This window comes from Balaenoptera borealis (genome assembly GCF_965194805.1).
Source record: "Balaenoptera borealis genome assembly, chromosome: 7".
Lineage (NCBI taxonomy): Eukaryota > Metazoa > Chordata > Mammalia > Artiodactyla > Balaenopteridae > Balaenoptera > Balaenoptera borealis.
In genome coordinates this window covers 105,131,572-105,142,614 of record NC_138864.1, presented here as the reverse complement: position 1 = coordinate 105,142,614, position 11,043 = coordinate 105,131,572, and the positions used below count along the sequence as shown (strand labels likewise).

General features: G+C 36.4%; 1 protein-coding gene across 2 annotated transcripts in view; it reads left to right on the top strand.

The window, feature by feature from the left end:
* The window catches only part of LOC309632456 (metabotropic glutamate receptor 8), a 646,966-nt gene that overhangs the window by 278,192 nt on the left and 357,731 nt on the right, over positions 1-11,043 (top strand). The window lies entirely within an intron of this gene.

The window sequence follows — 11,043 nt, the reverse complement described above, 5'->3', positions numbered from 1 at the left end:
TCCTAAAATAATGCCATATTTGCAAGGTTGACTAAGCTTTTAGTTGCTTAATAACAAATAAAATTGCATTTGCTCAAATGTGCTTTAATTATAGTTCCCAGTAGGCAGAACTATGGTAACAAAATATACTAGGCTCTAATGCTTTTTGCATAATGAGCATAGTCAAAGTGTTTAACATGAATGGATTACAATACCCCATATTAGATGGGAAAGCTCTAGAAGGACCACATACCTTTCTTGGGTCTGACCTCCTCTTGTTCTCAAATCTTAGTCTAATCCTATTATTTCCTTTCTTCAAAACTACAGAATACAGTATCTTTGTTCCTGAGAGGAAAGGATGAACTGACAAGATCCCTCTTTGTATTATCCTGGGTTGACAGGTTGGTTAAATCTAGCATTTGTAATGCAGTCAGAAATAAACAGTTTCTGAACAAAAGCTGACTAAAAAATTTAGCTGCAAAACAAAGAACTTGCTTGCTTTAGTGAAAAAAATTGATTGACATGAAGGTATTAAGCATTCCAAAAGGATAAATAAGTTTGATTCCAAGGAAAAAAGGCAGTTTAAAAAATAATATACCAAAGAGACAAAGTGCAGAGATGCCTGGTGAATATGATTATGTCTACCCAACATCAGTACAACTATTTGAAAAGCACAACATTCAAATTGTAATGTTTTTGCTCTGCATGATGCAAAATAAGCAATTTGATTGTTCTTTTCCCACTAAATTGATTGGTTTTTGAATGCATTATTTGACCCGCAGTACTGTATTAGCCGTGGAATTTGCCAGATGACTGAACTAAGTAGATGTCTTATTGTTTTTTTCTAATAGGCATGTATGGGGATGAAGATAGTGATAATTGGAAAAGAGGAAAGCATAGCATTTGGAACTTGGCAGTGGAGATTTTAGAAGCATGAGTGGTCTTCAGCCGAGAAGACCTGGTGTTTGGCTGCAGTGACCTGCAGGCCCTGTCTCTGCCTGCATAGGCTTGTACACACTTATTAGCACAGATTAGTGCCTTATAAATAAGGCAAAAGTGTCCGGGGTCTTGTTCCAAATCCTGAAATGCCCCCTTTTTGGTATCTGTTTGCTTGGCCTTGCAATAGCAGTCAGCCAATCTAAGCAATTTGTCACTCTTATAACAAGAATGCAAAGGAAGACCCAAAAGTGGTAAATGTGTTTGGAAGTCATTGTAGCTAAAACCTGAAGGAGTTAGAGGATTGATTAGACTATGACTGACACAGACATGCTTTATTGACCATGATTTAATGGCTTCACAATTTTCTTTTCATTTCTGGAGCATTTACACATTTCTGAGTTGCCTAATAGATAAATCTTAGGCCATGGCATTATACTATGATGATGGCACAGTGGTAAACTCATATATTACATCTAATGGATATTAAAGTGGTAGTTTCTCCATGACCAATATGTGTCTATAAGACATTTCATAAGCTGAAGTCATAAAACACATTTACTTCTGCATATGTATCCTGTGCATTTATAGGTGTACATTTAATTATGCATGAATATTTATATTTTCACACACATGAAATGGGATTTATTATAAGTGCTGAATATGGAAATTTAAAGTCATGGAGGCTTAAGGCAGATTCCTCAAGACCTACTTTTTCTTGATTATTATTTATTAGTTTAAACTTAACCAGTTATATATTAATAGTACTGTTCTCTTTGAAGAGAAGACTATTATCTCAAAGCTTTTTAGGACAATATATGAATTTTGGACCTATTTAAGATGTGACAAATTGAATTAAAGAAATAGTGTATGAAATATTGTAAGTTTCAAAATGTGAAGGCTGCTCTCTGTTTTATGTAATCGAATATTTTATGATGCTTTCAGGCATTTTTAAGGACATATTTGTATTTGGGGGCAAAAGGGAGAGGATAGTCTAAAGAAAGATGAAAATGAAGAAGCAAGGCCCGTGTAATGCATCTGAAATTGCTATATGTTTTTTTCCCAAGGAGGGTGGATTTAAGAGGTTTACAGATAACCTTAGCTTGTAGAATTCTTATTCTGGCACAGGTCACTGTTATCCACTGAATTTGCAGAATTATGTGGGTTATTTTTTCACATATATGTGAAATAGGTATATGTGAATAAATGAAGCAATGCCAATAACTACCAGAAACTCATCTCACCCATGGTCCCAACGTAAGATGGTCCAGGCTTTCTGTGTCTCAGGATAAAGTGAGTCCAACAGCAGATGTAGTGTGAGGGAGTCTTATGGAGCAGGGCTCTGTAAGTTTTTTCTGCCCTGGGGAGATTGGGGTGGTAGGGTTGGGCCCTAAGAGTGACATTAAAACATTACAATGCAAACCCAACAGCCCCAGTCTGAACAATGGGTGTTTCCCCCTGTCCCCAGCCTTGTCCCTGCCCCATGACTCTTGTCCTTCAGAGCAGAGCAGAGTCACACTTGTTTGTTGTTCTCAAAGGTAATTCTATTTCTCATTGACTTATTTTTTTTCTGAAGGTCTAGGGAGAGCCTTGGGCAGTGCAGTATTATTTCTATTTGTCCAATTAGCTTTGTTTTACTTAGGAAGACAAGTTTACTAAATCAAAACTATTCTGGCTGGGTCATGCTGACCAGTACAATAGTATCTCCAATTATTTCGCTATTAGAACAAAACACGTCCACTCCCTAAACCCTCAGTGTAGAAATTGTGATATATGTTTCTCTCTTTCAAGGGGAGGTAATAATATTATTTGTAGGAAAATTTTCAGGGCACAAGCTGACACCTTCTGTTGGTTACTTTTCCTTTTAAGGTGACATAATCACAAACAACTTTAAGAAATCTCTGTACTTCCTTACTTGGTGCATAAATCTTTTCTATTATTCTTTTTTTAAATTTTATTTATTTATTTACTTATAAATTTTTATTGGAGTACAGTTGATTTAAAATGTTGTGTTAGTTTCAGGTGTACAGCAAAGTGAATCAGTTATACATATACATATATCCACACTTTTTTAGATTCTTTTCCCATATAGATCATTACAGAGTATTGAGTAGAGTTCCCTGCTATACAGTAAGTCCTTATTAGTTATCTATTTTATATATAGTAATGTGTATAAAAGTTGAGGCTAAAGATGATGAGTATTTTGGCACTTGCTTTGGTTCCACGAGGTGCCATTTTCTCTGTTTTAATCTAACTTGAGCAATATTTTTGAGCACTAAGTGCCACACATAGTGCTGGTGGCTGGAGATAGGAAACTGAAAAGACATGAAATGCCCTCAAGCAGCTCACAGTCTTTCAAGAAAAAAATCACTCAGTTTTGTGGTTATTTGTTGATATACATAAGTGTAATGAGAAGCTTGTCCACAGCATATCAGGTGACGCAGAGGGAGGGGTCATGCGGGGATAGTCAGGGAGGGCTTCAGGAAGGAGAAACATTCTGAGCTCATTTTTGAGCAAATAAAGAAATAAGGATATATTAGTCAGAAAAAGAAAAGAAACCTTAAAGTAGGGTGCAGGAGGCATATTTTTATTTTGCAACCACAGTAGAATATACGGTAGAAAACCTCCTCAAAAATCTATCCTACTAAGAAGCATATTCGACAGTGGAAGGACAGATTCAAGAACATTTGTATTCATATCACAAAAAGACTTATACAATTGGAATAAATCTGAAATACTATGCTTTTCTTTAAAAATAGAATTGAATAACTTTGATGTTTTAATACAGCACAGTAAACTAATTTAGATTCAGAGAGCTTCACTTGTGAACATGTCAGTTTTTAAAAATTGTTTAGATAATGTATCGAGAATTTTAAATAATCTGTTAAAAATCTTCTTTTTCTTAACAAACCTTTTTTTTTTTTTTTTCTCCCCAGATGTAGGGCAAAAGTAATTCTGCCCCAACATCTCTCAGAAATTATAAAATCTGAATTAGTTAGGTTCTGATGAAAGAGGCTTTTACGGCACCAACTAAAATGCCTTTCGGAAACTTCTTTATCGCCCTATTCAAAAAATACCCTCCACTCCTAATGTGATGACATTTACCAATCTCTACCAGCCAACACACGAGGAAGAGCCTTTCATCAGGCATTATTGCTCATTCTCTCTTTACTATCCTGTTGTATATTTTGTTTTACATTTTTATCTGCGTGGTTATCACAGCATTGGGAATATTTGTTGTAATGTGTGTGTGTGTGTCTCTCATACAAGTTATAAGCTTTTTGATGTCACTCACCATCGCACCCCCTGACATTTAAATGAACAAAATGACAAAGTTCATGTTCAACCTCCTCCATACTGTTTTTGACAAGTGCTTGTCAACTTTGGCTACTCATTGCAACTGCCTGGGAGTTTTAAAAAATATTGATGTTTGGGTCTTACTCCCAGAGATTCTGAGTTAATTGGTTTGGGGAGTGGCCTAAGAATCAAAATTTATAGACCTTCCCCAGGTGAGCAGTGAGGCTGAAGACCACTGATCTGGACCCATGCTGTCCAGTGCAGTAGCCACTGGCCACGTGCGGCACCAAGCACTTGAAATGTGCTAGCCTGAACTGAGTGTAAGTGTAAATATATACACCAGATTTTGAAGACTTAATACAAAATAATGTAAAACATATCTCAATAGTTTTTATATGATTACATATTGAACTGATAATATTTCAGATATGCTGGGTTAAATAAAATTCATTTACTTTATATTAACACTTTAAGTAATGTTATAATAGAAATTAATCTCACTTGTTTCTTTTTGCCTTTTTAAATGTGGCTACTAGAAAATTTAAAATTACATATGTGACTTGCATTGTATTTTTATTGAGCAGCACTGATCTAGATGATGTCTCTACATGGAAGGGACAGAGATGCTTAATTAGCAAAATAAATGCTTAATAAGTGCCTTCTGGCAAACTAATTGGTAGTGTTCATGTTTTGGACCATATTTGGTACAAATAGTTCCTCTTCATAACGATCTATATTTAAAATAATTCAGATTCAATTAATATTCATTAATTGCATGAGTTGTAGAAATAACTGTGCTAAGAAAGCAGTAATGCTCATGTTATAAATGGAAATAACTGGTGACTCAATCAATGGTATCAAGTATGTAACAATGAAATAGCACTCTTGAAAATGAAATAGTCCTTTGAAACTGGTTAGAATAAGGGGGAATTGAGAATACAGAGTGTTATTTTTGTCATTGCCATTGTACTATAGGCCAAGAAAAAATATTCTTAAACTGCAGTCTATCTGGTCTTAACACAAAAACCAAAACCAAAACCAAACCCTGAGTGAGTTATTTGGTTTGCATGCAGAAGAGATGAATAAGTTATTCGTATAGACATATGTGTTTATTTACGTATGTTTACAGTGGTTGGAAAGTGATATATTGAAAGAGAAGCCAACGTCAAAGATGTCTAAGGTTTTCATGAATGGAGAAATGACTATAGGATTGAAATCATTAGACAACATACCCACCTTGAATACTGAGCATGAAACTCAGTTTGTGGGAAGTGTACACAGGAACAATTTGACGTGTAGGGCAAACCACTGGGCACAGCAAATATGTGGACGGTAGGAGTAAAACACTTACTGTAGGCTTAGCTGATTGGGTTATCGTGGTGGGCAACATTTGCTGTAACCACAGGTATTCAAAGAAAACGACGTTAAGTGTTTTGAGCAAGCTCTTATTGAAGGGGATTGGTTAAAATTGGAAATTGCTAACTGTGAGTTATTAAGAGACACAGTGTCCATAAATCAATTAAGGTACATTATATTCTATTCCATTACCAGCATTCATTTAAACATAAACTACTGTAAGTTCTACTCACAGTAGTACAAATCAAAAGTTTAGGCTACTTTCACTTATACTACAGTGTTTGTCTTTCGTTGGTATAAAATGAAATACTTCTTTTTGTTTTGGTTTCCGATAAGCTTGAAAGGAAACAAATTTGTATTCAACAAATACCTGGCACTGTAATCTTATTTTTGCTTTGCTTCTCACACCTTGACCTTATGAAGCAGCATGAGGGCATTTTGAAAGCTGGGCTTTGGCATCTGAGCAGACCTGTCTGCATATTGTCTCTCATCACTTGCTGTTTGACCTTGGCCAAGTCACTTAACCTACACAAGCCTCAATTTGCCTGACCCTGATACCTGCCTTGCAGGGCCATTTAGGGGAGGAAATGTAACATCCATTACCAAGCATATGGTAAGTCTTTATAAATATTGTTATTCTTCTTATTATATGGTTGTAAAGCGTTCTGAGCAGGACAGATAGTTTTTGTGTAATCAAAAATTATGATGGAAACTAGTATTTTATACGTGAGATGTTTTATGACTACTTCTAGCCCACAGAGTTTGGAAGGGGGAGAGAGGGGGTACAGAGGAGAAGGACTGGGGAAGGGAGAGAGAGGGGGTACATGGTATCAGCAAGAAAGCTTCCCTATTTATAGTTGGGGCCATTGGGGAGTTAAATTCCTCTACAGTGGATATGGAGGAATCTTTAAAACAAGAACAGATGAGTGAGGAGCTAGCTATAGCAGAGCTGAGTGATCCTCCTCTGATGGGGAAGCAGAGCTCAGCTGTGCTTGACTAGCAGATGTCCAAGCAAAAAGGACATGTACAAGGAAGTACAAGCCGGGGGACAGTGCTTTCCTTCAGGCTCCTGGACTCTATTAATGTAGTTCCTGATAGATAGTTTGTGATCAGAATATTCCAAAGCATCTATCTCGGGGTTTGCAGAGTCTGAGACGTGTCAGAAAGCACCCACTGTGTGGTGTTCAGGGGCAGGGGCAGAGCCAGCGCCAGCCTGCTTAACCAGAGCCCAGCACACAGTAGGGATGCCATGGTGTTGGTAGGATCTGAATGAATGCACACATCCTGCACTTTACAGCCCCCATGAGTATCTGCATTGTGAACAATTCAAGCTAAGTTCTAGACAAATTAGAATCTTGTTATATTCTCTTATATGTGGTGACGGTATAAGAGGGGAAAAGAGAACGGGAATCAATGATAAGTTAAGCAAAGGGAATTAACTTCCAAAAGACAAGCCCTTTAAATGTCTCTCAAAATTTTGCCTTTGCTTGTTTTACAAAATGCTTTATTCAATGAAACGCAGTAGGTGAGGCGTTTCACACTTAGCGATTCTTTCTCCAAAGCCTATTTGGAACGAACCAGAAAATCTTTCACTTTTTCCCCCTAAGCTTAACGCTTTTACATAGAGAAAGGATTTCTGTTATCTTCATTTGGAGTTAGACTTAGATAACTAAGATCAATTGAACTTTGAGAGCGATATACTTTGTCCTTTAGCTATGATAATATGGTCAGAACTGTCTTTATGAAAATGAGGAAAGAGAATTGTTTGATGTGTGAATATTTGCAAGAGAAGAACTGACTCCAATTCTAGGCATCACATTTTTTATATGTCAGTCATCCATAATGATGAAGGAGGTATCTCCTGGAGGTGGGAATGCTGTTTGCTGAATTTTAAGTATTGTTAAACCCGTTTTGTGGGGTGGGGTGGATCTGGAATATCCCTCAATGCATACAGAAAGTGCGAGTAGCAGGAAAAAAACAAAATTAAATGGCACCGTCTTCAAAGTAGGAATAGTTTGGGTTTTAACATTTATTTGCTTGGAAGTGGCATAGTCCAGTGCCATTCCTGTATTTCAATTCAATTCAATTCCTTTTTTAAAATATATATCTGAGAAATATCATGCACAAATAATTTTTCTAGGTTTAGAACACAGCCAAATCTAGGTCTCAGTCTAAGGCTCCAATATTTCCTTGAATCTGCCCAAAATATATTAAGATGATTGCCTTGACTTCTCCCCTGATAGTCATCTTCTCTGAATGTATAACTTCACAAACTAAAAATAATTTCATTTTCAACTGTAAGCAAACATTCTAAGAACAGTGTTGTCTTTGGGCCAGAATAATGTTATTAATTAGTTTATTAATTTTCATTCTTGTTCTAATAAAATATTGTCTCTTTTTTGATAACTAAAGCTATGTTTTCTGTTTTCTACATTTCTTCAAAAGCCAAGATACCTCAATTATTTTTAGGGGGAGTATTGTCCATTTACTTATTTTTTTGCTTGAATCTTTGAAGAAGGCGGAATAGCATAGCATTGTATTATTAGTAGAATTGTCTTCGTTTGTAAAGACTTCTGCTAACTGTGACATCATCTGACTCTGTTTTGATAACAAAGATGATGCATCTTTGCAACACATTTTGTTCCCCTCTCATTACCAGTTGCCAGGATCTTGTCAGAATAGAAAAATTGGAAGATTGATTGGTGTTCTTTTCTTATTCATTGATTTACTTGGGTTTCTGACTGACTGGTGTTTGTGGAGCTTCAGATACCATGGATTGTGTGTGTGAGAAGAAAAAATAAAGAGCTCAATAATAAAAATAATGAGCACTACCATTTGTTAAATGCTCGTAATTTGCTAGTCACTGTGGTAAGTACTTTATACACATTATCTCTTTTAATCTTCTCAACAATTGGATCTTAAGGATGAGGAAGCTGAGTGTAGAGAATATTTAATTTATTCAATGTCATTCAGCTACGTGATGAAGCTGATTTCAACCTAGTTTTATATGACTTAAGAACTCAGAACAGATTGCTTCTGATAAAATTATGATTTATGATAGAGTTAAATTTAAGATATTTGAGCCAGGCATTTCACTAGGCACCATGAAAGATGCAAAGACCACAAGAAGTTTAGAGTTCTTTAGAGGAAAAAGACACGGACTGATAATGATTGTAAGCAAATGAACTTTAGGATTTTCTGTTTTACTAGAAATCTTTCAACACCAGAAAGTGTACCCTTTCCAAAGTGTTCCTCCAAAATTTGGGTCCCATGTCCATTGGTTCCATTGGAATATAACGAAGACAAAGTTTCTATGACTTTCACCCAATCCCAGGACAACGTTGTCATCTCTCAAATAAGGAATCAAAACTAGTCTTTAAATGATTTTGAATTCACTTTAGTCAAATTTTGCCTCTAAGCACACCATCTTTCCCTCTCTCCCACAACCCTGCCAGAGCTTTAGCTCGGGGACTTTCCATCTCTGGTCTGGTCAATTGTAGTTTTCTTTCTTCCAGCCTTTGGTACCACCTTCTGTAGTCTGTTCTTGCCTCTTATCCTGGCATTTTCCTCTCAATTAAACATCACACCAAGCCAGCCCTTAGAGCTCTGTGGATTCCCAGAACCTTACGTATTAGAGCTAACAGCCTTCACTCTCCTTCAAAATCTTTTCCCAGGGTTAATGTTACAATCTCACTGCTCTCTTCTTCTTTCATCTTCCAGCTTTCTCCTTCCATCTGCCCGCATTAAATTTCACTGTGTTTCAGAAGCTTATTAAGGAGTCAATGAAGTAAATTTCAAGTCTAAATGTGTGTTCTATGCAGGTCACTCCCTCACAGTTTTGATGACATTGGATGACTTTACTGAATGTACTTCTTCATGAAATAAACTGGGTCATGTGTTGACTATTTGCTATTTCAGTACATGGGTTGAGGATGGGGACAGGTGGAGAAAACCCTTAATACAATAGACATGGCTCTTTTTATGTAGATTTTTTTCTTTAAGGGAAGAGATCCCATGGTTATCTAATCCTTTGGGGGACGTGGAAGGAACTCTTCTATTATAGGTGTTCTACTTCTTTTCAGCTAATGTTTGAGTACTTACTAATTTTGTTCAGCTCTCTGATTAAGAGTTTCCTTACCTTCCAGGCACAGGCCCCTCTGCACCAGTGCAGTGGTCTAACCTCGTCAGGCACCAGAATCATCTGTGGAACCTTTAAGAAGTGTTCACACAGGGTCCCACCTCTGTACTTCTGATTCTGTAATTTGTCACCCAGGGTTGAGGAAGATGCATGCATTCATTAGAATGTCCTCCATTGCTAAGATTATTTTTCTTTTTCCAGATCTATCTTCATGATTCATTTTCACAGTTATAGTAGGCTCTGTCTTAGGTGAAGAATTCCATTAAGAGAGAGAAGAAAAGATAAACTTTGCAAGTTTAATCAGGCCTAAGAATAAACTTTGCTCCTCGTGTGTTCTATGGTGAATTCTGACAAGAAGATTCATCTCTCCTCATCACAAGTTATTGACCCCTTCCTACCATGTGCTTCTTGTTTTTCCCTGTTCATGTTCCTGCCAGGCTAATAAAGAAAATGTTAGGAAGTAATAAAGAAATCAATTTGTGGCCTCTTCAGTTACATTGCCGTTTCAAAAGAGAATGCTGAAGAGAGCATGATGGGAATTAGCATTTGTTGAACTTCTACTAAGTGTCAGACACTATGCTTGGTGGTCTTGTATACATTATTATGCTTAATCAAACAACAAACTGAGTTAGGCATGTTTATTTGTCTTTTATAGATGAAATGGAGGCTCAGACTATAAAATAATAGTAAGTAATAGAGTGGAGTCCTTCTAACTCCACAATATATTTTTTCCTTCATCGTATTTCCTCTTTGGAAACTTTCGAACCTCAGAGGTATTTATATCTTTCTCCCATTTCTTCTCAAAATAATACTAATAAAGCCCTAATTTTATAGTGATGAACTTAGATTTTATAAAATATTTTCATGTGCACATCTTTGTTCCCATTGCTTTAAAGTGCCATTTAACTCTTAGAGGAAAACATAGGCAGAACACTCTATGACATACATCACAGCAAGATTCTTTTTGACCCAGCTCCCAGAGAAATGGAAATAAGAACACAAATAAACAAATGGGACCTAATGAAACTTAAAAGCTTTTGCACAGCAAAGGAAACCATAAACAAGACCAAAAGACAACCATCAGAATGGGAGAAAATATTTGCAAATGAAGCAACTGACAAAGGATTAATCTCCAAGATTTACAAGCAGCTCATGCAGCTCAATAACAAAAAAACGAACAACCCAATCCAAAAATGGGCAGAAGACCTAAATAGACATTTCTCCAAAGAAGATATACAGATGGCCTACAGACACATGAAAGAATGCTCAACATCATTAATCATTAGAGAAATGCAAATCAAAACTACAATGAGGCTTCCCTGGTGGCGCAGTGGTTG